The 24,768-nt window shown below is 43.1% G+C and overlaps 1 long non-coding RNA gene across 1 annotated transcript in view; it reads right to left on the bottom strand.

Annotated features, from left to right (window-relative positions):
• Window positions 1-13,237: 13,237 nt before the first annotated feature.
• LOC142760009 (uncharacterized) overlaps window positions 13,238-24,768 on the bottom strand; it is a 125,432-nt gene continuing 113,901 nt past the window's right edge. Inside the window, exon 4 of the long non-coding RNA XR_012883231.1 lies at window positions 13,238-13,357. This is a non-coding gene — a long non-coding RNA (uncharacterized LOC142760009). The remainder of the gene's footprint in view (window positions 13,358-24,768) is intronic.

Genomic DNA, 24,768 nt, shown 5'->3' with positions numbered 1-24,768 from the left:
GGCGTTTGGACAGAGCAAGTTTCCTGCGAGATTTCCCCCATACAAAACTAGCCACCAGTGAATGCAACCTGTCAAAGAAAGATCTCGGAATAGGACCATCTACATGCTCCAGTAAATATAAACCCTTTGGTAAGAGGATCATCTTTACCAAGTTTACCCTTCCCGCCACCGATAAAGGTAAAGATTTCCATGCTCTAAATTTCTAAACAAAGAGGTTCTCCAGGGGGTATATATTCTTACAAACAAAACTGTGGGAGGAATCCTCCAGCTCACCTTGACTGCAGGTTTTCTGCGATATGCGCCTGGATCTCCGTGACGGCTCACGGTGTTGAATGCAGGAAAACAAAAGGAATGGAGGATCCAGCGCAGTAGATTAAAATAGAACAAAGTTCCAATTTTATTAGGAGTATTTAAAACAAGATTGATCCCGAGTGCAAATACTGAGAGATTGATAGAAAGGTGCCTACGCGTTTCAGACGCACACCACGTCCTTCCTCATGGCTTAAGCCATGATCAATCTTGTTTTAAATACTCCTAATAAAATTGGAACTTTGTTCTATTTTAATCTAATGCGCTGGATCCTCCATTCCTTTTGTTTTCCGGTATATATTCTTACCATGAGACTCAGCAGGATGTTTCGTGATATATATGCCTAGATATTTAAAGCTGGTAACCACAGGCAGATTATAATACACATCTGGCCACTCCACCTCCCACAAAGGCATCAGAGCCGACTTAGCCCAGTTGATCAGGAGGCCAGAATAGAAGCCAAAACGGTTCACAATATCAATAGCCCTAGGAAGAGTATTATGGACATCCGACATGTAGAGAACTAGATCATCCGCAAACAGGCCTATTCTGCTTTCTCTATTACCAATTAGCACTCCCCGAAATATATGATCCTGACGAAAGTGTATGGCAAGAGGTTCTATAGCCAAAGAAAATAGAAGAGGGGATAGCGGGCATCCCTGTCTAGTGCCCCTACTTGGATCAAAAAAGGCTGTACCCATACCGTTAATCAATAGATTTGCCCTAGGGTGATTATATAAAATGGATATCCATTTGGAAAATGCAGATCCAAATCCAAATTGGGTCAGCACTGCTTGAAGATATCTCCACTCCACGGAGTCAAAGGCTTTGGCCACATCAAGAGATGCCAATGCCCACTGTTGGCATAAATTTCCCCCCACCTGTGAAACCGCCTGGACCCTGCGGATATTCCCCAAAGTGGACCTCCTGGGAATAAAGCCAGATTGATCCTCATGTATCAACAAGGTGATAATAGGATTAAGTCTATTTGCCAACATTTTTGTCAGAATTTTATAATCTAAATTGAGTAAAGGGATTGGTCTATATGACCCACACTCCATGGGATTTTTGTCAGGTTTCAGCAAAATTATAATAGTAGCTTCATATAAAGATATGGGCAGAGTTCCTAATTCAAAAGCTGCTGTATACATCTGGAGCAATTCGGGACCAATAATCTCCAACTATCTGGAATATACTTCTAAAGAAATCCCATCAGGTCCAGGCGATTTTCCATTAGCCAAATCCTTCACAGCTATCTGTAATTCTTCAAGTGTAATAGCCTCATCTAATTGATCTCTATGCTCCACGGACAACTGCGGGAATGTAATCCCTTCCAAATAGTCAGACAATGAATCATCTGAGTACTCACTCTGGGAGGTATATAATTCAACATAAAACCTACGGAACCTGTCTCCTATTTGTTCAGCATCACTAAGTTTCTGACAACCCTCATCCATAATTTGCAGAATGGCAGGAGATGACTGACCAGAATGCACCATATGCGACAACAATCTACCAGACTGGTCACCCAGCTCAAAGGCGTTCTGTTTAAGAAAAAATAATTTCCTATCCCCTTTTTCTTTAAGATGTAACATGTATAATCTGCCCACATGCTTCCATTGTAATCTATTCTCCTCAGAAGGCTCATCAATAAAAGCCCTTTCCAGGCTTTTGCAAATTGCTGCCAATCTTTCTTACTCTGCGCGATGTTTTTTTAATGAAAGAAATAGTTGACCTCAGACACCCCCTCAAATATGCCTTAAACGTATCCCATTTGAGTAGCGTGTCAGGTTCCTCACAGTGGATGTAAAAAAATTGGGTCAACTGATCGGGAATACGGTCATTGGATCCAATTAGGGATAACCAAAATGGGTGAACTCTCCAGTTCAGTTTACTAGCTTGTCGGTCACATAAATGAAATATTGCCCGCATGGGCGCGTGATCCGAAACACTAGGCGGGGCATAGTCAATGTTGGAAACCCTAGGACCCAAAGGGTGTGAGCCAAACATGTAATCAATTCTGGATAACGCACCCCTAGCAGGAGTAAAGCATGAGAATTCTAAAGATTGGGGATGTCTCAGTCTCCACAACTCCACCCATCCCATCTTGTCCACCAACCCTTGCAGGTTCGAAGATGAGGTATAGCACCACTGTGGGATACAAACTTATCAAGAGCCGGGTTCAGTAAAATATTAAAATCTCCCGTACACAAAAAGTTAGCATCAGGGTAGTTAGAGACAAAATTAACCGCTAACTGTATAATTGACAGATTTGCCGGAGGCGGATTATATATTCCCATGATCACAAAGGACACACAATTAATATAGGCATGTATAAAGACATATCTACCCTCCGGATCTTTCACCGTCTTAGTCGCATTCCATCTCACTCTTCGATGAACTAGTATGGGGACACCTCGAGAATATGACGTATGCTACGAATGCTCCGCCCATTGAACCCACGGTTTTTTCAATCGATTAACAGTGTCAGCCGTCATATGGGTTTCTTGGAGACATAAGATGTGTGGTCCAAACTCCCTCACATGTGCAAATACCGTAATTCTCTTAGGTGTACCCATGCCTCTAACATTCCATGACATCACTCTCAGTTCAGCCATGGAAACACACCCACACATGTACTAAAGAAATCATCCCCACATACCCCATTCATTAAATACAAGGCATCAAGTAATAATGTACGACGTTCACGTTGCATTGAGCATTTAGCAAGCATTTTAACTTTTATCCAACATAACATAACTTCCCCCCGCAGGGGGTTCCATGAGAGGAATCTCCTCCCATGTGTAAACATATCATTAACCCTTAAAGAAGCTCTGTCACCACATTATAAGTGCCCTATCTCCTATATAAGGAGATCGGCGCTATAATGTAGGTGACGGTAATTCTTTTTATTTAGAAAAACGGTCTATTTTAAACCACTTTATGAGCGATTTTTAGCTTTATGCTAATGAGTTTCTTAATGCCCAAGTGGGCGTGTTTTTACTTTAGACCAAGTGGGCGTTGTACAGAGGAGTGTATGACGCTGACCAATCAGCGTCCTACACTTCTCTCCATTCATTTTCACTGCACTAGCGATATAGTTATATCGCTATGTGCAGCCACATACACAAACACTAACATTACTGCAGTGTCCTGATAATGAATATACATTACCTCCAGCCAGGACGTCATGTGTATTCAGAATCATGACACGTCTGTAGCGTCTCTGTTAGATTTACAGCAAGACAAACGTAATCTCGCGAGATTACGATGTAACCTGTCATTTCAAACGAGATTATGTTTGCCTTGCTGGAATCTTGAGAAAGGCTCCAGTGAACAGAGCTGAAACGTTGCACGGGCAATAAAAGTACCCACTTTTTTCACCATTACCATTGGAGTTGCTGCTCATTTTTTGACTTCTTGGATAGGATTAGATACAGTGGCTCAGCATACAGTATCACACATGATAGGATTAGATATGGGGCCCAGCTCACTGACATTGCGGCTCCAGCACTGGACCTCGGAAAGGTAAGTATAATAATTGCTTTGCTTTTTTATGTGTTACTAATTATTTCTGCGGGTTTGTGGTTTTTTTACAGGTTCAGTTGTTGGACTACTTCGGATTCGAGGACTATTTCGATAATGGCATTTTTTTTAATTCTCAATAAAATGAATAACGATGGTTGTGTGGGGGATTTTTATTTCAATAAAATATTTTTTCTATGTTCTTTTATTTTCTTAAACTTTATTACTACCGCCTTAATAATGGCCGCTGGCTGATGACAACGTCCATTACCAAGGTGGGGCTTAATGTTAGACATGAAGAGGCTAACACTAACCCCCATTATTACCCCGGTTCCCACCGCCACCAGGGGTACCAGGAAGAGCCGGGTGTGATCCAGTACACGACCATCTGTAGTGATGGTCGGGCAATAATACCAGCCTGCAGCCGCACTATCAGGCTAGGAAAGCCCAAAAACAGTGGCCTTTGCCACCTTGGTAATGCTAGCCTGCTGCTGCTCTGTTGTATCTGGCTGGTTATAAAAATGGGGGACCCCCACATCGTTCTTTCCAATTATTATTAATTTTTTTTTAAATGATGTGGGGTCCCCTCCGTTTTTCATAACCAGACAGATACAACACAGCAGCAGCAGCCTAGCATTACCAGGGTGTGAAAGTCCACTGTGTTTGGCCTTTCCCAGCCTCATAATACCAGCCTGCAGCCGCCCCAGTGCCTGACCATCACTACAGATGGACGGTACTGGATCGTACACCTCTCTTCCCAGCACCCCTGGTGGTGCTGGGTACCGGGGTAATAATGGGGGGTAAGTGTTAGCCTCTGCATCGGCTAACACTAAGGCGGAATTCACACGACAGGGTTTCCCGGCCGGGTGCCGGCCGTTCATAAATCGGCCGGCACCCGGCTGCATTAGGAACAATAGACCCCTAATGGGGCTATTCACACGACCGATTTTTTGACGGCCGGGAAAACCGATCGTCAAAAAATGGGACATGCCCTATTTTCGGCCGGGTACCCGGCCGCCCGGCTCCCATAGAAGTCTATGGGGCCGGGTAATACACGGCTATCACCGGAATGTGTCCCAAGTGATGGCCGGGTCTACCGTCGCTCGCGCACTCTCTCCTCCTCACAGCGCAGAGTGCATGTGAGGAGGAGGGTCTTTTTTTGCTCCCTGTAGGAGTCGGAATCCCCAATCCCCGGCCGGGGATTGGGGATTCCGCTACAGGAGAAGTGAGTGACTACACTGTCCATATATGGACACAGCGATGTCACTCACTTCTGCAGCGGAATCCCCGACTCTATGGCCGGGGATGCCGCTACAGGAGAAGTGAGTGACTACACTGTCCATATATGGACACAGCGAAGTCACTCACTTCTGCAGCGGAATCCCCGACTCTATGGCCGGGGATGCCGCTACAGGAGAAGTGAGTGACCACACTGTCCATATATGGACACAGCGATGTCACTCACTTCTGCAGCAGAATCCCCGACTCTATGGCCGGGGATTCCACTACAGGAGAAGTGAGTGACTACACTGTCCATATATGGATACAGAGAAGTCACTCACTTCTGCAGCGGAATCCCCGACTCTCTGGCCGGGGATGCCGCTACAGGAGAAGTGAGTGACTACACTGTCCATATATGAACACAGTGACGTCACTCATTTCTGAAGCGGAATTCCCGACCTGTGGCAGGGAATTCCTCTCCAGGAGAAGTCAGTGACTACACTGTCCATATATGGACATTGAAATCAGTGACTTCTCCTGGAAGGGGGGGGATGGGTGAAACCTACAGGGGGCTGTGTGGTATCACCTACAGGGGACTTGGTGGCATCACCTACAGGGGGCAGGGTGGCATCGCCTACAGGGGGCAGGGTGGCATCACCTACAGGGGGCTGTGTGGCATCACCTACAGGGGGCTGTGTGGCATTACCTACAGGAGACTTGGTGGCATTACCTACAGGGGACTTGGTGGCATTACCTACAGAGGATTTGGTGGCATTACCTACAGGGGGCTGGGTGGCATTACCTACCAGGGGGGCTGTGGCATTATCTACAAAGGGCTGTGTGTGGCAACAAATTTAAATTAAATTCATCCGATTTTAAAACGGACAGGGAAAAAAACGGATGCAAATCGGGTCCAAATCGGCCGGTAAAAACTGCACCACGGCCCGGAACGGAATCGGAACGGATGCAAACCGGCCGGGAAAATCGGCCAAAAACGGCCGATTTTCCTGGCCGACACTCGGACCCTGTCGTGTGAATGAGGCCTAAGCCCCACCTTAGTAATGGATGCTGTCAATCAGTTAGCGGCCATTACTAAGGAGGTAGTAATAAAGTTTAAAAGAAATACAAAGACATAGAAAAAATAGGTTTATTGAAGTAAACCCCCCGCACACAAACCTTGTTAACCATTTTATTCATAATAAAAAAAAGCCATCCTCGAATCCGACGTAGTCCAACGACCGAACCTGTAAAAAAAAAACCCTGCTAAGGGTTTCCGTCTGAGGTATCTGTCGGGTAAACCTTTAGACACTTTAGAAACTTTTCGGTCACCATTGAGATCAATGGTGAGGGAAACAGAAGCTGAGGTTTCAGTTTGCCTTTCCATTGAGGGGTTAACCCGACGGAAACCCCTCAACAGAAGGGCAACGGTGATGTGAACACAGCCTAACACATATGGTAGACATAGATACGGGCCCAAGTGCATGTGTGATACTGTTTGTTGGACCCTGTATCTAAGCCAATCACAAGGTAGGCTTACATACAGGGTCCAGCAGACAGTTATCTTATACAGTATAAGATTACTGTCTGCAGGGCCCCTGTATCTAAGCCTACCACATGGTAGGCTTAAAGGGTTTATCCAGTCCCTAAACATTGATGGCCTATCCTTAGGCCATCAATAGCTAATGGGTCGGGGACCCCTGCCAATCAGGTGTTTTGAGGGGGTACAGCACTCGTACGAGTGCAGCTTGCTCTTAATTTTGCTTATTTGCTCACACTGTGAATCACTGACAAGGCTACCCTTCAAAACAGCTGATTGGCGGGGGTCCTGGGAGTCTGACCCCGACCTATCTGCTCCAGCAGACAGTGGTATTAAACTTACCCTCCTCTTCGGCTGCAGCGGAGGTCCTGACTCCATCCAGGGCCGGGATGTCGTGCGCAGCGCATAGCATCGTGACATCGTGCGCTGCGCACAGCACTGTGACGTCAGGACCTCCGCTGAGATCCGGAACAAAGAAGGGAAGTACTGTGAGTTACTATAGTAACAGGGGCACGTGTAGTTTATTACATAGGCCCCAGTTACTATAGTAACTTTTCATTGATGTGGTACGGGGGGCCACGGGACCCCTGGCTTCGAGGCCCGGTCGCAATTGCGACCGTTGCGATCCTAATAGTTATGCCACTGCCTGCGAGACTCTTTGGCTAATACAGGTCATCTGATGGGATATGAAGGAGGTCCCTTGATGTGGAAGCCAGTAGTGCCATTTTTGCTTTTGTATTGCATTTTCTTATGAATATGTCAAGTCAAGAACGTTGGCCCCCAGAGAGCTGAAACCTGGTGTAAAACCTTAGAAAGTGCCTGATTTACTTATGTGCCAAATTTGGTGCAGATTGGTCCAGTCGTTCGGCTGTGCATAAAGAACAGACAACATAAATTCATTTATATGTATGTGTGTGTATATATACAGTGAAGGAAATAAGTATTTGATCCCTTGCTGATTTTGTAAGTTTGCCCACTGTCAAAGACATGAACAGTCTAGAATTTTTAGGCTAGGTTAATTTTACCAGTGAGAGATAGATTATATATATATATATATATATATATATATATATATATATATATATATATATATATATATAAAAAAAAAAAAAGAAAATCACATATTCAAAATTATATATATTTATTTGCATTGTGCACAGAGAAATAAGTATTTGATCCCTTTGCCAAACAAGACTTAATACTTGGTGGCAAAACCCTTGTTGGCAAGCACAGCAGTCAGACGTTTTTTGTAGTTGATGATGAGGTTTGCACACATGTCAGATGGAATTTTGGCCCACTCCTCTTTGCAGATCATCTGTAAATCATTAAGATTTCGAGGCTGTCGCTTGGCAACTCGGATCTTCAGCTCCCTCCATAAGTTTTTGATGGGATTAAGGTCTGGAGACTGGCTAGGACACTCCATGACCTTAATGTGCTTCTTTTTGAGCCACTCCTTTGTTGCCTTGGCTGTATGTTTCGGGTCATTGTCGTGCTGGAAGACCCAGCCACGAGCCATTTTCAATGTCCTGGTGGACGGAAGGAGGTTGTCACTCAGGATTTGACGGTACATGGCTCCATCCATTCTCCCATTGATGCGGTGAAGTAGTCCTGTGCCCTTAGCAGAGAAACACCCCCAAAACATAATGTTTCCACCTCCATGCTTGACAGTGTGGACGATATTCTTTGGGTCATAGGCAGCATTTCTCTTCCTCCAAACACGGCGAGTTGAGTTAATGCCAAAGAGCTAAATTTTAGTCTCATCTGACCACAGCACCTTCTCCCAATCACTCTCAGAATCATCCAGATGTTCATTTGCAAACTTCAGACGGGCCTATACATGTGCCTTCTTGAGCAGGGGACCTTGCGGGCACTGCAGGATTTTTATCCATTACGGCGTAATGTGTTACCAATGGTTTTCCTGGTGACTGTGGTCCCAGCTCTCTTGAGATCATTAACAAGTTCCCCCCGTGTAGTTTTCGGCTGAGCTCTCACCTTCCTCAGGATCAAGGATACCCCACGAGGTGAGATTTTGCATGGAGCCCTAGATCTATGTGGATTGACAGTAATTTTGTATGTCTTCCATTTTCTTACTATGGCACCAACAGTTGTCTCCTTGTCACCCAGCGTCTTACTTATGGTTTTGTAGCCCATTCCAGCCTTGTGCAGGTCTATGATTTTGTCCCTGACATCCTTAGAAAGCTCTTTGGTCTTGCCCATGTTGTAGAGGTTAGAGTCAGACTGATTAATTGAGTCTGTGGACAGGAGTCTTTTATACAGGTGACCATGTAAGACAGTTGTCTTTAATGCAGGCACCAAGTTGAGTCGGAGCTTGTAACTGGTCTGGAGTAGGCTGAACTCTTAATGGTTGGTAGGGGATCAAATACTTATTTCTCTGTACACAATGCAAATAAATATATATAATTTTGTCTATGTGGTTTTCTTTTTTTTTTAAATATAATCTATCTCTCACTGGTAAAATTAACCTAGCCTAAAAATTCTAGACTGTTCATGACTTTGACAGTGGGCAAACTTACAAAATCAGCAAGGGATCAAATACTTATTTCCTTCACTGTATATATATATATATATATATATATATATATATATATATATATATATATATGTGTATATATATAAATATAAACCTGCTCCCTATCTATATGTGATAGAGATAGGAAGCAGGTTTGTCCTCTTCTCTATGCATGCAGTGTATAGAAGACATGATAGCCGTTCGGCTCCACCCATTAGCTCAGAGAAAATTGAAAATTAGAGATAAAGCCTCTAGAGGTAAAAACGTAAACAAAAAAAAATACAATTTACAAGTCATATAATGGCCAGAAATAGTGTCGTTGCTCATGTACACATAAGGCTGTTTATTCTGAAAAGTCACCTGGAAAGTTAGGTACTCTTTAAGCCAATAGTTCTCCTTCCCTGAATCTATGACCTATATTTCAAGTCTTCCCAAAGATACCCTTAAATCTGCATTTAAGTACCACTTAGTGTATTGAAAGGGTAACATGAGCTGCTTGATGTCCATCTCGATTAAGAACAGGCATATAATGGATCTCCATCTTTGAAAGAAACTTTTTGTCTGTGTTTCTTTTGTTTCCTGCCTGTCCATTTTTAGATTTCATTGATGTATTTCATTTGCTGAAAAACCTCCTCCATCGTCGGAGTTGAGGACTGAAGCCAGTGCCACTGCCAATAGACAACCCTTAGCTACCAATAATAGCACATGAAGTACAGTTGGAATTTTTATGGGTTGGGTAGGGCATGAAAGAGTAATATTTAAGGCACCTCCGTTAATTTGATATGCCATTTGTCATCTATAAATTTCAGGATCTGCCTCCAGAAGAACTTGGTATCATCACAAGAACATATGCTGTCTCAGATCAGCCTTTGATTGTTTGCATTTTGGACAGGCTAATAAACAGGAGCATTTGGATGAGGTGGGATACTGAACACAAATGTAGCTCTATGGAATAATTAATAGTGTGATTTACTCCACCCTTCATTTACGCACCTGGCTCCGGCCTGCCAAAATTTTTTTGTGATAATTCAGTGTCTTGAAACTCCCTCTCCCACGCCCGAATGAGGCCAGTTGGACTTGGCTGTAAGATCCTGTCTTTCAGTTTTATATATTTTTTTGTATCAAATCTGTTTTTAATAAACAAAGTACAAAAGACTGCAATACATAATAGCATATTAAAGCAGTATACCACCAATTCACTTTTTGGTCGTGATGAATACAACATTTTGACACATATATATAAATGTGTCTCCTAGCAATAGTACAAAAGCAGAAGTTACAATACATTATATGAAGGTGTGATTTAAGCTGTTTTTCACAGTATAGTTTTATCCACCACTACTTTCATCAGTTTAGTACACAACCACATTAAATGAGTCTTGCTATCTGGAGTGAGTACTTTTGAACTGAAAAATAAAATAATATACAAACAATGACTCATAACAATATGAGTAAAAGACGAAGGGGAGGTAGAGAGCAATACAGAAGGGTGGAAAGGGGTGGGGGATACCCATTAATATAGGTTACTGACGTGGAAATGTAAGATGTATTTCTAGTTAAATTTTCCCTATGTTGAATCCAAGGAGACCACATCGGTATATACGAGTCATATGTACCATCAACGCTGTTTGTCAATTCTTCCATCCGACAAATTTGATTCACTTTATCAACCCATTGGCTCGCTGTAGTGGGCGTAATTTGCAACTAGTGCAAAGGTATTAATGTTTTTGCTGCTACAAGAAAGTGTGCGTGTAAACTTTTATTGGATAGGATTATGGTGGGTGAAGGAAGTGCTAAAGCTATGATCTGCATAGTCAACTTGATATATTTACCACAAACTTTATTTATATAAGTTGCAATCTGTGTCCAAAAGGTTTTGATCAGTGGGCAAGGCCACCAAATTTGAGAAAAAGAGCCTACCTGAGACTTACATCTCCAGCAGAGATCAGTTTCAGCTAAACCCATACGGTAAGGAGCTACTGGAGTTTTGTACCATCTAGTAAGCAACTTATAATGATTCTCCTGCAATTTCGCGCACCTTGAAAATCCATGAGAATGCGTCAAAACAAAGTTTCTCTCCTGTTCAGACAACTGCAGCCCAAGTTCCAACTCCCAAGATGACATGAAGGATGGCAGATCTGTCACGTCAGGTGCTAAAAGTTGGGAATAAATACTTGAGAGTTTGTGTTTTCTCAACTTATATGTTGCCAGAAACTTCTCAAACCATGTAAGTTTATCGTGTGTTCTGCTAAATATAGTGAGCAAGTCACTTGTATATTGTGTATTTGAAGAAAATAAAGTGTCGGAGCAGAGGATGGCACCAGAGACTGGATCTCCCCTGTTGTAGGTATCTTGTTTCCTGTCATCAGTTCTGTAATCTTTACACTAGAAAAACATTTCCAGACATCTGGACCAGAGTTGATTTTAAATGATAATAGTTTCGGCCGCCGCCGGTGTCAAGGGTGATGGTTGAGGAACTACTTTATTTGTTAAACCATATTTTGCCCATACGGCTAGAGTACCTTTTAATAAAGGATTTGACGTTGATCTGATATCATGTTGTGTTGGTACCCATAGTAGAGCATAACAATTTTCTACAGAGTGTAAAGATGATAGAGCAAGCCCTCCTGGATCCCCCACAGCCGAAGCCATATATAACCATTTCTGCAAGTGAATAGCCTTATAATAACTTTCTATGCTAGGAAGTCCAAGGCCTCCATGACGTTTTCCCCTCAAGAGAAGACGATACGATATATGGGGTCTCCTCTATTTCCACAAGATTGCGGAAAGAATGTTTTGAACATTCTGGAAGAACAATTTAGGCAAATAAATGGGAACCATAGTCAAAGTGTACAGTAACACCGGGAGTATATATGTCTGGAGCAAATTCTTCCTTCCTATCCATGAAATGTAAGGGAGGTTATAAGAAGCGAGTAGACATTTGATCTTTTTAAGGAGAGGTAGGTAATTTAAAGCGTATAAGAAGCGTAGATCTTGAGGTAATTGAATGCCTAGATATTTTACTGAATTGGAAGGCCATGTAAATTCAGAATTAATTGCTAGTTCTCTCTCTTGTCTCGGCGGTAAGGATATATTGAGAATTTCAGACTTAGTATAATTTACTTTAATATTAGAAATAAGGCCATATTTACTATAGTTGCTGATACCTCTTCTGTAGCATTAACCTCAAGGTATGATTGTAAAGAGTCTGTGAAGGACTTGACCTGCTCCGCATGATCCAGAAGGGCCTCGTTCAAACTCCACATCCATTCTCTTGCAGGCCAAGCTGATACAACTAAAGTAGTAAACACCGTTGCGTGGTCAGAAACCGTTATCTGGCCAATACTTGCAGACTGCAAGGATTGTATAAAATGAGCATGTATGAGCAGGTAGTGCAGTCTCTGATGCGATCAATAAGGATGAGAATAAAATGTATAATCAGAGGTCATAGGATGCATCATTTTCCAGGTATATAGCAAGTTAAGTTCTTGCAGCTTACATAACCATTTTCTTCGGCCTGCTTTTGGTAGAGTAGATTTATGTGTAGAGGAATCGATCTCTGGGTTAAGTGTTAGGGTATGTTCACACACCCTATTTACGGACGTAATTCGGGCGTTTTAGCCCCGAATTACGTCCGAAAATACGGCTCCAAAGCGTCGGCACACATCTGCCCATTCATTTGAATGGGCTTTACGATGTTCTGTGCCGACGTTCATTTTTTTACGCGCTGCTGTCAAAAGACGGCGCATAAAAAAGACGCCCGCGTCAAATAAGTGCCTGTCACTTCTTGAGACGTAATTGGAGCCGTTTTCCCTTGACTCCATGGAAAAACAGCTCCAATTACGTCCGTAATGGACGCAGCGAAAAGCGCCTGCACTTGCCATTACGTCTGAAATGCCGGAGCTGTTTTCTCCTGAAAACAGCTCCGTAATTTCAGCCGTAACGGACGCTGCCGTGTGAACATACCCTTAGATTCAGATCACCTCCTACAATAATTAGCCCTTCAGCAAAGGCTCGTAGTTCTTCTAAAATATGAAGTAGCCATGAGACTTAAGATGTATTAGGTACATATAAATTCGCTAGTCTGCAGGGTAGTGTTCCCAATTTACCTTTTATAAATAACGCACTGCCATCCCTCGAGTCATATCATAGCTAGCTGACCAAATGAATGGTAAGTCCTTGTGAAGTGCAATGGAGACTCCTCGTGAAGCAGAGCCCGAGCTGCAGCTATGGAACTAGGAAGAAAAAAAATTAGGTAAAATAGGTAATTTTGGTACTTTATCAACCTGAGGCCGGATTCACACGAGCGTGTGCATTTTGCGCACGCAAAAAACGCGGCGTTTTGCATGCGCAAAAGGCACTTAACAGCTCCGTGTGTCATGATCATATGGTATGCAGCTGCGTGCTTTTCGCGCAGCCGCCATCATTATGACACTCCGTTTGTATGTTTGTAAACAGAAAAGCACGTGGTACTTTCACTAATGTTGCGCAAATCACGCACGTCACACGGAAGTGCTTCCATGTGGTGCGCGTTATTTTCACGCACCCATTGACTTCAATGGGTGAGTGATGCGCGAAATACGCACAAAGAACGGACATGTCGTGAGTTTTACGCAGCGGACTCACACTGCGTAAAAATCACGGACTGTCTGCACGGCTCCATAGACAAATATATGTCCGTGCGAGGTGCGTGAAAATCACGTGCGTTGCACAGACGTATATCACGTTCGTCTGAATAAGCCCTTTAAAGTGAGTTTCCTGCAAAAAAGCTATAGACACTTGTTCCTTTTTTAACAACGCTAGTACCGGATACCGCTTCTTAGGGGTATTCAACCCATTAGTGTTATACGTTACCAATTTTGCTATCGCCATTTGTTAAAGTTTGCTTCCTTGTCGGTTTTCTAGGGTATCGTTTGTTATGGAGAGAGATATAGGATAATGGGGGAAAGAAATAAAATAGTGGGAAAGGTAAACAACATGTAAAATGTATGAACAATACAGAACTGCAGCCTTTTGATGACATAGTTGGCAACCAGAGTCGTATAGTAAAAGAAATGAAGATGATGAGATATCCAACTATCATCTGAAATCTAACGCCAACCCTAGCTCAGATCCATAAGATAATATTTATATGAGAGCTTTCTAATATGGGCACTAATAAAGAAAGAGTATACCTGGTTGCGAAAAAACATACTTGACACTTTTGGCCTAGTTTTTAATTATTTCTAAAGATCAATGAACCATACACCGCTAAATAACATGAGTATGTGCTAATCATTTTGTGTAATCACACAGAAGATTGAAAAATATGGCTCATTCATCCTCATCAGAAAGACTCGCATCCAAGCAACACTACGCAATGAATCTGGAGAGAGAGTTCTTCCAGTTTTACAAACATAACGATGGTAAGTTTTTTCATATAACATGACATGAAATATGAATAACTAGTACAACTATTGAGGACAAACTGTCAGTCATCTAGAACTATCAATAATATGAATTAAGGCCTCATTTAAGAGATACTGATCACTGTACAATACTTGGTAGTTAAAGTGGTGACATCTCCTAATGCTGCTCTGCGCGACTTCTTTCCTCTTGGAGATCTATGCTTGGAATACACCGACCACGGTTCCATCTTTTTTTTTTTTTTTTAAATCAAACAAGTTTTTATTGAAAATACAGCATACATTATACATCTCATGTATTTCAGAAAAATAAAAAATATAACATAGCAACTCATAATCAATACATGTACATTTATGCACAGATTCTTTGGTTGTATCTTCAAGTACTTCCCCAACCCTTCCCCTCCAACCGAACTTCTGCCCCCCCCCCCCCCCGCAGTACCGCCTCTTCTTCCTGGTTCGTTGAACCACCCCACCTCCTCCATCCTTCTTATATAGTAAACAGAAATCCAACCACTACCCAAAGCCATATGTACCATCCCTTGACTAAATCTCCTCAGAATGTCTTCTATTGCCCTCCATTACCATAGGTTTGTACCCATTTTCCCCATTGCTTTTCATGTTTGTGTATTGCCTCTCGTTTCAAATAAATCCGATGTTCCAATGATACCGTGTGGTTAACATATCCCACCAGTTCAGACACCTCCGGGGGATCCCCCTGCAGCCAATATTTTGCTATCAGTTTTCTGGCGCGATACAAAACCTTTTTAATAGACTGTAATTCAGCCCCATCTCCTCACTCCTCCCCCATGCATCCCAGTAAAAAGATCTTAGGTTCTAATGGGAAATCCCTCCCATATACTCTCGTTACCATTCCTTTAACCTCCTTCCAATAGTCATTCAGCATCGGACAGCTCCAGAACATATGTTTTATGTCCGCCCCATCAAACAAACACCTGGGACACTCCTTCATTGGCCTGAGTCGCATTTGCCATAACACCTTAGGCGTCCTATACACCCTATGTAATAGAAAAAGTTGTGACCTCTTATGCGCTACACTAATAGAGAGTATTTTGGACGATTCAAGTATCTCCTCCCACTCTTCATCTGTTATAGTCCCTACATCCTCTTCCCATTTGCGTCTGATCTCCACCAGCGGATCCCCAAGGAATTTGGATAGTAACGTACTATATAGCACCGAAATAATCCCTTTAGTGTCCTTTGCCCCCAATACCTGTTCCACTACTCCCATCCTGCTTTCCTGCAACACGCTGGAGGGAAACTGTCAGGGGCAACGGACATATGTGAACGGCCCCTTAGGGTGTGTTCATATATATAAGCTGTATCAGCATCAGTTTTACAACTGATTCAAAAAATTATGCAAAAATGTATTAGTTGCCACGAGGCTTTTTCACAATTTTTTACTACAAAACCATCAGTTGCCATCGGTTGTCGTTAGTTGTCATCAGTTTTTACCATCCGTTTTTACCACAATGGTTCACCGAAAAGGTAGTCTAGCATCTGAAAATATGCTAATTTTATCAATGGTGCATAATTTGTGACAGATTAGATACATGACAGATTAGATACAGGGCCGATTCTAGCTTTTCTGCTGCCTAAGGTGAAAATGTAAATGCCCCCCCATATCTTGATTGACATCCTTCTGGCTGTTCTACATCACTACTAGCCTCAGTGGCGTAACTACCGCCGTAGCAGCAGTAGCGGCTGCTACGGGGCCCGCGGCATGAGGGGGCCCGTGTCGCCCGCCGGCATGGGCCCCCACCATGGCCGGAGGCTCCGCTAGCAGCCGCTATGGCTGCTACAGCGGGACGCCACTGAACAGTACGGCAGAGCAGGGAGGTATCTCCCCGCTCTGCCATTAAACAAAATACATGTATCCCCTATCCACAGGACAGGGGATACATGTGTGATCGCCTGCAGCGATAGGGAGAACGGGGGACTGAAAGTCCCCTGAAGTTCTCCATCACAAACCTCGGACTTCCGGGGTCTGTGTCGGCAGCTCCGTAGAAATTAATGGAGCGCCGGTCCCGCTTGTGCGCATGCGTGACCAGCGCTCCATTCATTTCTACAGAGCTGCCGATACAGACGCCGGAAGTCAGAGGTTAGTCATGGAGAACTTGGGGGACTTTCAGTCCCCCGTTCTCCCTATTGCTGCAGGCGATCACACATGTATCACCTATCCTGTGGATAGGGGATGCATGTCTTTTATTAGGACACACTGTAGGTCGAATTTTTTTGGGAGGGGGGACGCTGTATGGCGTTCCCTACAGGGGGGGACGCTGTATGGCGTTCCCTACAGGGGGGGGGACGCTGTATGGCGTTCCCTACAGGGGGGGACGACGACCCTGTATGGCGTTCCCTACAGGAGGGGGACGACGCTGTATGGCGTTCCCTACAGGGACGACGACGCTGTATGGCGTTCCCTACGGGGGGACGACGCTGTATGGCGTTCCCTACGGGGGGACGACGCTGTATGGCGTTCCCTACAGGGGGGGGCTGTATGGCATTCCCTATAGACCCCCCCTGTAGGTAACGCCATACAGTGCCCCCTGTAGATAACGCTGGACAGCCCCCTCTGTAGGGAACGCCATACAGCCCCCCCGTAGGGAACGCCATACAGCCCCCCGTAGATAACGCCATACAGCCCCCCCCGTAGATAAAGCCATACAGCCCCCCCCCGTAGATAGCGCCATACAGCCCCCCCCCCGAAGATAGAGCCATACAGCCCCCTCTGTAGATAGCGCCATACAGCCCCCTCTGTAGATAGCGCCATACAGCCCCCTCTGTAGATAGCGCCATACAGCCCCCTCTGTAGATAGCGCCATACAGCCCCCTCTGTAGATAGCGCCATACAGCCCCCTCTGTAGATAGCGCCATACAGCCCCCTCTGTAGATAGCGCCATACAGCCCCCTCTGTAGATAGCGCCATACAGCCCCCTCTGTAGATAGCGCCATACAGCCCCCTCTGTAGATAGCGCCATACAGCCCCCTCTGTAGATAGCGCCATACAGCCCCCTCTGTAGATAGCGCCATACAGCCCCCTCTGTAGATAGCGCCATACAGCCCCCTCTGTAGATAGCGCCATACAGCCCCCTCTGTAGATAGCGCCATACAGCCCCCTCTGTAGATAGCGCCATACAGCCCCCTCTGTAGATAGCGCCATACAGCCCCCTCTGTAGATAGCGCCATACAGCCCCCTCTGTAGATAGCGCCATACAGCCCCCTCTGTAGATAGCGCCATACAGCCCCCTCTGTAGATAGCGCCATACAGCCCCCTCTGTAGATATCTACAAAGGGGGCTGTATGGCGTTATCTACAGGGGGGCTGTATGGCGTTATCAAAAGGGGGGGTTTGTAAAAAAGGCACTATCTACAAGGGGGGGGTTGTGTGACACCCTGGGGAGGGGGGGCCCCAGTCAAAAGTTTGCTATGGGGCCCAGTCTTTCCTAGTTACGCCCCTGACTAGCCTCCTCCAACTGTTGCGAATGTGGCATTGCCTTGTGCTCCCCTGGCATGCGCGGTGCAGCGAGGAAGCCGGGCAGAGTACAACTCTCTGCACGGTGCGTCCCAAGTAGTACAAGGCAATGGCGCAGCCGAGAAAGTTGGAGGAGGCTGCTAGTGATGTATAACAGCCAGGGGGATGTGAATCAAGCTTGGAAAGGTGGGTTTGGAGGCAGGACTGTGTGACTCTTCAGTTGATTTGATAGATTTTGCTGCGTCTGAAAAAAACATACAAGGGAATATTTGGAAATATTGTCAGGTCATGTATTACCGCATGATGGCGGATCAAGGGGTAAAAACTACTTGACTGGTTCCCATTAAATATACAATGAATTTAAAACAATCTATCCTGTATAACAATCTATCCTATATAATTACAGCTCCACAACCATGCTCAGTACATATATACAGCACCGGAACCAAGCTCCGTACATATATACATCCCCAGAACCAAGCTTAGTACATAAATACAGCTCCAGTACCAATCTCAGTATATAAATACAACACTAGAACCAAGCTCTCTACATATATACAACACCAGAACCAAACATAAATACAACTCCAGCACAAATACCGCTCAATTTAGTGAAACATCTGTTGTATAGGTTTGTACGGGGTAAAACCACAGCTCCCAGCATGGCCCGAACAATGGTAAGGATATGCTGGGAGTTGCTGTTTCACAAAAATAAAAAAATCATACCACCCATCATCTCTCTGACATCATCTATATATGCACAGTGATGTCAGAGGCTTCCCCAGAGCCAGAGTCCCGGACCAGAACCTATACTAGCGCTCTGCCTGGGAGTCCTGCTCTGCTCCTGACATCACTGTCCATATATGGACAGTGATGTCCGGGGCAACCCCAGAGACCGCGCAGAGCACTATTAGCGCTCTGCCTGGGACTTCAGCTGTGCTCCTGACATCACTGTCAATATTTATTGTGTCTAAGGTAGAATAGGCATTCATAAATACAATGGTAAGATACCATCTTTATCACTTCATTGCAAAAAGGAGACATGGAGGATTTTCAAGCTTTGGCAATCAAAAGCTTAGCAGCGAGAAGTACATGGCATGCCAAGTGTCTGAAATTAGTGAGAAGTTCTTCTATTCCTAGGGAAAGCAGGGCCAAAACTGGGTCTCTGGTGATGTGTATACCTGAGATTGCTGAAAGAAGTTGAAATACATCATCCCATAACTTTGATATGAGGGGGCAACTCCAAAAAATTTGGTTAAGGGTGCCCGGATGACCACATCTATGCCAGCATAAATCTGACGAATGGGGATAGATTCTAGCTAATTTGGAGGGTGTATAGTACCATCTCATCAACAACTTATGGTACACTTCCAATAAATTCATGCATAGGGAGGACTTCATAGTTCACTTGCCGTGGTCCATTGTTCAGTGGCAAAAACTTTGTCTAGATCTTTCTCCCAATTATAAAATTGGACCCGCTTAGCAATCTCCACGTCTCGATTGAAGATTTCATAGATCCGTTTAATGAAGTTGAAGTCTCATTTGCTAGGATTAGAGAGAGGGTCACATAAATTTTGGTAAATAAATCGTAGTTATAGGAGAACTGTCTAAGTAAGACTTTATCTGCACATACTTAAACATGTCTTTATGTGGTATATAGTACGTAGACACTAAGTCGGAAAACGATTTTATACAGTTCCCATTAAACAACTCTGAGACATAAAGTAGACCATTACCGGACAAATCTTGGAGTTTTAAGTTTGGTTTCAAGAACAGCTAAAGGGATGGGAATAGGATCACCCACAATATTACCAGAGTTAATCTAAAGAAGTGGGAGCCAAGCTTGTATAGAAACTCTTACCGTAGGAGCGATAGGAAGTGGAAGGGATGGTGGTAAAGCATAAGCCAAAACGACATTGTCAAGGGAGTTACTTAAAGCGAGATTTTGTTCTATCGAAGTCCAGTTGGTAACTGGAGTTGGAGAAATCCATGCGTGTAATTGCTTAACTATCAGTGCTTTATGGTAGGACAGGATGCTAGGCATTCCCAATCCCCCTCTATGGCTATTTAACGAAAGGATGGAGGAATCAATTCTCGGATTTCTTCCACCCCATATAAAGGTTCTAAATTGCTTTTGAAATTTTTGACAGTCAGTCCATAGAAAATATAAATTAGCAAATATTACGTCCCAACCAGGATGGTACATGTTTTGATATGAAATTAAGTTTGTCTTGAAGAGTAAAAACTAGGTGGCCAAGGTTTAATTTAGGAAGTAAGGAAAGGGGAAAGCCAAGTTGTATCCCTAGGTATGGGATAGAGATATTTTCCCACTGGAAGGGAAATTCTGTCTGGATAATACTTTTCAAAGCAGGGTTAATGAACAGCCCTAGCATCTGGGATTTGGTAGCATTGATTTTGGAATACGAGACCAATCCAAAACGGGATATGACATTTGAGATTTCTCTCAGTGAGGGTAAGGGGTCAGAAACTGTCAAAATGACAGTCCCAACTTATGATGATGAATTCCCACGGGGATACCTTTAATATTTAAAATGGAGCAAATGGATTCTGCAAAGGGTTCCATGACTAAAGTAAATAATAAGGGCGAGAGTGGACACCGCTGTCATGTCCCATTAGTTATATCAAATGGAGTGGAGAGGAATCCATTTGACAAAACCCTAGCTGAAGGGGAAACAGAGGGCTTGTATAGCTCTTAAGATAGGGCCCACACACCCACATTTACTCAAAGTAGAAAAAGCAAATCCCCAATGTATTCTGTCAAACGCCTTCTCCACGTCCAGGGTAAGGAAGAGAGAAGGTATCCGACTACGCCCCACCTTTGCTAAAAGATTGATAATACGTCTGGTGCCGTCAGGAGTCTGTCTCCCCTTTGTGAATCTAACTTGGTCCCAGTGAACTAATGTCGGTAAGATATCAATTAATCGAGTAACTAGGAGTTTAGCATATATTTTCGTGTCACAGTTGAGGAGGGAGATTGGTCTAAAATTAGCTGGAGTGGTTGGGGACTTCCCCGGTTTAGGGATAGTAACTATTGCAGCCTGAAGTATTTCTCAAAGTAGTTTCCCCGAATCCAAAGCTACGTTAAATACCGCTGTTAAATGTGGAGAAAGAATAGGAGCGAAAGAGCAATATTATTCGTTGGAAAATCCGTCGGGACCTGGAGCTTTATTGGGTTTTAGTAGGCCAATAATTTTAGAAACTTCTAGTTGAGTAATAGGGGCATTTAGAAGGGGCAGCTGTTCCATCGATATTGAGGGGAGTTGGACTGAATTTAAGAACTCGTTCATATTTAATTCAGTTGGTTGGGGAGTAGCAGGGTCATCTTTAAGATTATATAGTTTGGAATAGTAAGAACTAACTTGATTAACTATTTATTGGGGATTTATAATTTTGGATCCGTCGTCCTGAGAAATTAAATGTGGGATATGAGATTTTATTCGGCGACCTTTTATTCTTCGGGCCATCCATTTGCTAGCTTTATTGTAAGAAGTATAATAAGGCATACGTAAGGAGGTAATTTTCCTATTGTATTCATCTAATAGGAGGGATTTTAATTTGCGTTGTTAGGATATGAGGTCATCTTGAATGGATGTGGATTTAGCCTGTTCAAATTTGGTCCATCAGGGAATCAAAGGTAGCCTGTTTCTGTTTTTTGTAACAAATCAGGATTCCTCTTAACACTGCCTTGTGAGCATTTCACAAAGAGAGAGGATTAATATCTGATGTATTGTTTAGGTGGAAATATTCTTTAAGTTGAGCTGTGATGTTATCTCTATAATTAGGGACTTTGAGAAGAAATGCATTAATGCGCCAGGAATTGATAGGGAGTGTAGAGTTTGATAAGGATAGGTACAAGAAAGTGGGGGCGTGATCAGACCAAGTTGTTCCACCAATCTCTGATGACTTAACATTTTGTAAGGTGTTTCTATCTACCAGAAACATTGATTCTAGAGAAGGACTGATGTCGCAGAGAATAGAAGGTATATTCCCTAAAGGAGGAGTCCAGACATCTAAACGTGTCATATAATTCCTCTTTGTGTAGCCATGGGGAAAGTGCTGAAGAAGATTTCCTGTCCCAGTAGGTAGTATCCCATTGAACATCAGAAATAATATTAAAGTCCCTACAAAAAAGCTTCCCTTTAGCGATCTTACGAATTTTACGCATATTGTTGTTCAAGAAGTGAATCTGAGAGGAGTTGGGGGCATATATATATATATTGGCTATTGTAAAATGGAAGTGATTGAGCAGCCCCTCCAAGACGAGAAATTTTCCCCCCTCATCAATAAGAGGGTCAGTTAATTGAAAGGAGACAGAGTCTTTGAAGGAAATCATGACTCCTGCATTTTTACGTACAGCATTAGCTTGATAAATTATAGGGTATTTATGATGAGAACATTTTAGCCAGTACAGTTGGGCGAAATGCGTTTCTTGGAGACAAATGTCTACGTGAGAGGCCAACGCATCTCTCCACACTGAGGCCCTCTTAAATGGAGAATTCAATCCTTTAGATCCCTATGTTGAGAGACATAAGCTAAAGCGCCATAGTGAAAATAACATGAGAGCTTTTGAGAGCTATGAATCTGGTTATGTAGTGTACCTTCTGCAAAATAATATACTATCCCTGAGTACTCTAGAAAATCACGTCGGCCATAATAGGTTGGGGAAAGGGAAGGAAAGGGAGGGTGAGGCATAAATGAGATCATAAAACACACTAACAACATTGTTTGAACCATCATAACTTCACCAATAATATTGGCCATCAGTTACCAAAGAATTGGGGGAGAGAAAGGCTACCCGAAGACCGATTTTGACCTCATCTGAAAGAGGTTTGCACTAAACGAAACAACGGTGAGTAGGACCTTGTTGCCAAACCGGCGAGATTCTCATTGAAGAAGTCTTACTGTTTCCAGAAGAGGGGACCAATGGTGAAAAGTCCCAACGCGCAATCAGATCATTTCCTCCTTCCATTGTGGAGACGACATGCATGGATCCATACCTGTGGATGAGCAATTTAGTAGGGAAGCCCCATTTGTAGGCTACATTATTCTTTCTCAGAGCGAGGGTGATAGGTGTAAATTTTCTTCTAGCCTGTAACGTTGCTTGGGAAAAGTCTCCATAAAGGTGTATTTTTTCATATGGTTCAGGTAGAGTGGGAGAACGTCTTGATGCCGACATAAGGGATTCTTTGGTTTGAAAAAAAATGGATGTATGCGATTACATCTCTAGGGGCTTCAGGAGGAAGCTATTTTGGTTTAGGGAGCCTGTGGGCTCTATCAATTGTGAGATCTGTCTGTTGATATGCAGGCAAAATGGTCTTAATAAGTTGCTGGAGTTAGGAAGTCAATGCGGCTGGCAGGACAGATTTAGGAATGCCTCTGAATTTTACATTATTCCTCCTATTACGATCTTCCAGGTCTGCCAGTTTCAACTTGAGAGATTCAACTTCCTCTTCTAGGGTTTGACACTAAGCCCCCCTTAGCAATGGACAGTGTCAATCAAACAGCGGCCATTACAAAGTCAGTAGTAATAAACTTTTTAAAAAAACACAGACACAGAAAATAAAAACCCTCACACAACACTCGTTAACCATTTTATTAAAAATATAAAAATGCAGACGAGCTGAAGGCCGCCATCAAAGCAACCAGGCCTTCCATAACACCTCAGCAGTGCCACAGGCTGATCTCCCCCATGCCACGCCGCATTGATGCAGTAATTCATGCAAAAGGAGCCCGACCAAGTATACCAGTATACTATACATACTTTCCAGTAGGCCTACATTAAAAATTAAAAATCATTTTTGAAATTGCGCTTGTATAATATTCAAATTTTCTGAGACACAAAATTTTGGGTTTTCATTAACTGTTAGCCATAACCATCAACATTAAAAGGAAAAAAAATGCTGGAAATAGATCACTCTGTGTGTAATGAATCTATATAATATATGAGTTTCACTTTTTGAATTGAATTACTGAAATAAATTAACTTTTTGATGATATTCTAATTTATTGAGGACTAGTGTATGTGTATATATATATATATATATATATATATATATATACAAATACACATAAATGAAGAGAAAGTGAAGCAGCACACAATTGATTTATTTATCCAACATTTTATGTCTACACACGCACATAGATACGTGTGTGTGTGTGTGTGTGTGTGTGTGTGTGTGTGTGTGTGTGCGTATACACTACCGTTCAAAAGTTTAGGGTCACTTAGAAATTTCCTTATTTTTGAAAGAAAAGCACAGTTTTTTTCAATGAGGATAACATTAAATTAATCAGAAATACACTCTATACATTGTTAATGTGCTAAATGACTATTCTAGCTGCAAACGTCTGGTTTTTAATGCAATATCTACATAGGTGTATAGAGGCCCATTTCCAGCAACCATCACTCCAGTGTTCTAATGGTACATTGTGTTTGCTAACTGTGTTAGAAGGCTAATGGATGATTAGCAAGCACTTGAAAATCCTTGTGCAATTATGTTAGCACCGCTGTAAACAGTTTTGCTGTTTAGAGGAGCTATAAAACTGACCTTCCTTTGAGCTAGTTGAGAATCTGAAGCATTACATTTGTGGGTACGATTAAACTCTCAAAATGGCTAGAAAAAGAGAGCTTTCATGTGAAACTCGACAGTCTTCTTGTTCTTAGAAATGAAGGCTATTCCATGCGAGAAACTGCCTAGAAACTGAAGATTTCCTACAACGGTGTGTAC

Source organism: Rhinoderma darwinii, chromosome 1, assembly GCF_050947455.1.
Source record: "Rhinoderma darwinii isolate aRhiDar2 chromosome 1, aRhiDar2.hap1, whole genome shotgun sequence".
Lineage (NCBI taxonomy): Eukaryota > Metazoa > Chordata > Amphibia > Anura > Rhinodermatidae > Rhinoderma > Rhinoderma darwinii.
Note: the sequence above shows the minus strand (reverse complement) of the source record. Positions and strands in the feature narration are given on the sequence as shown.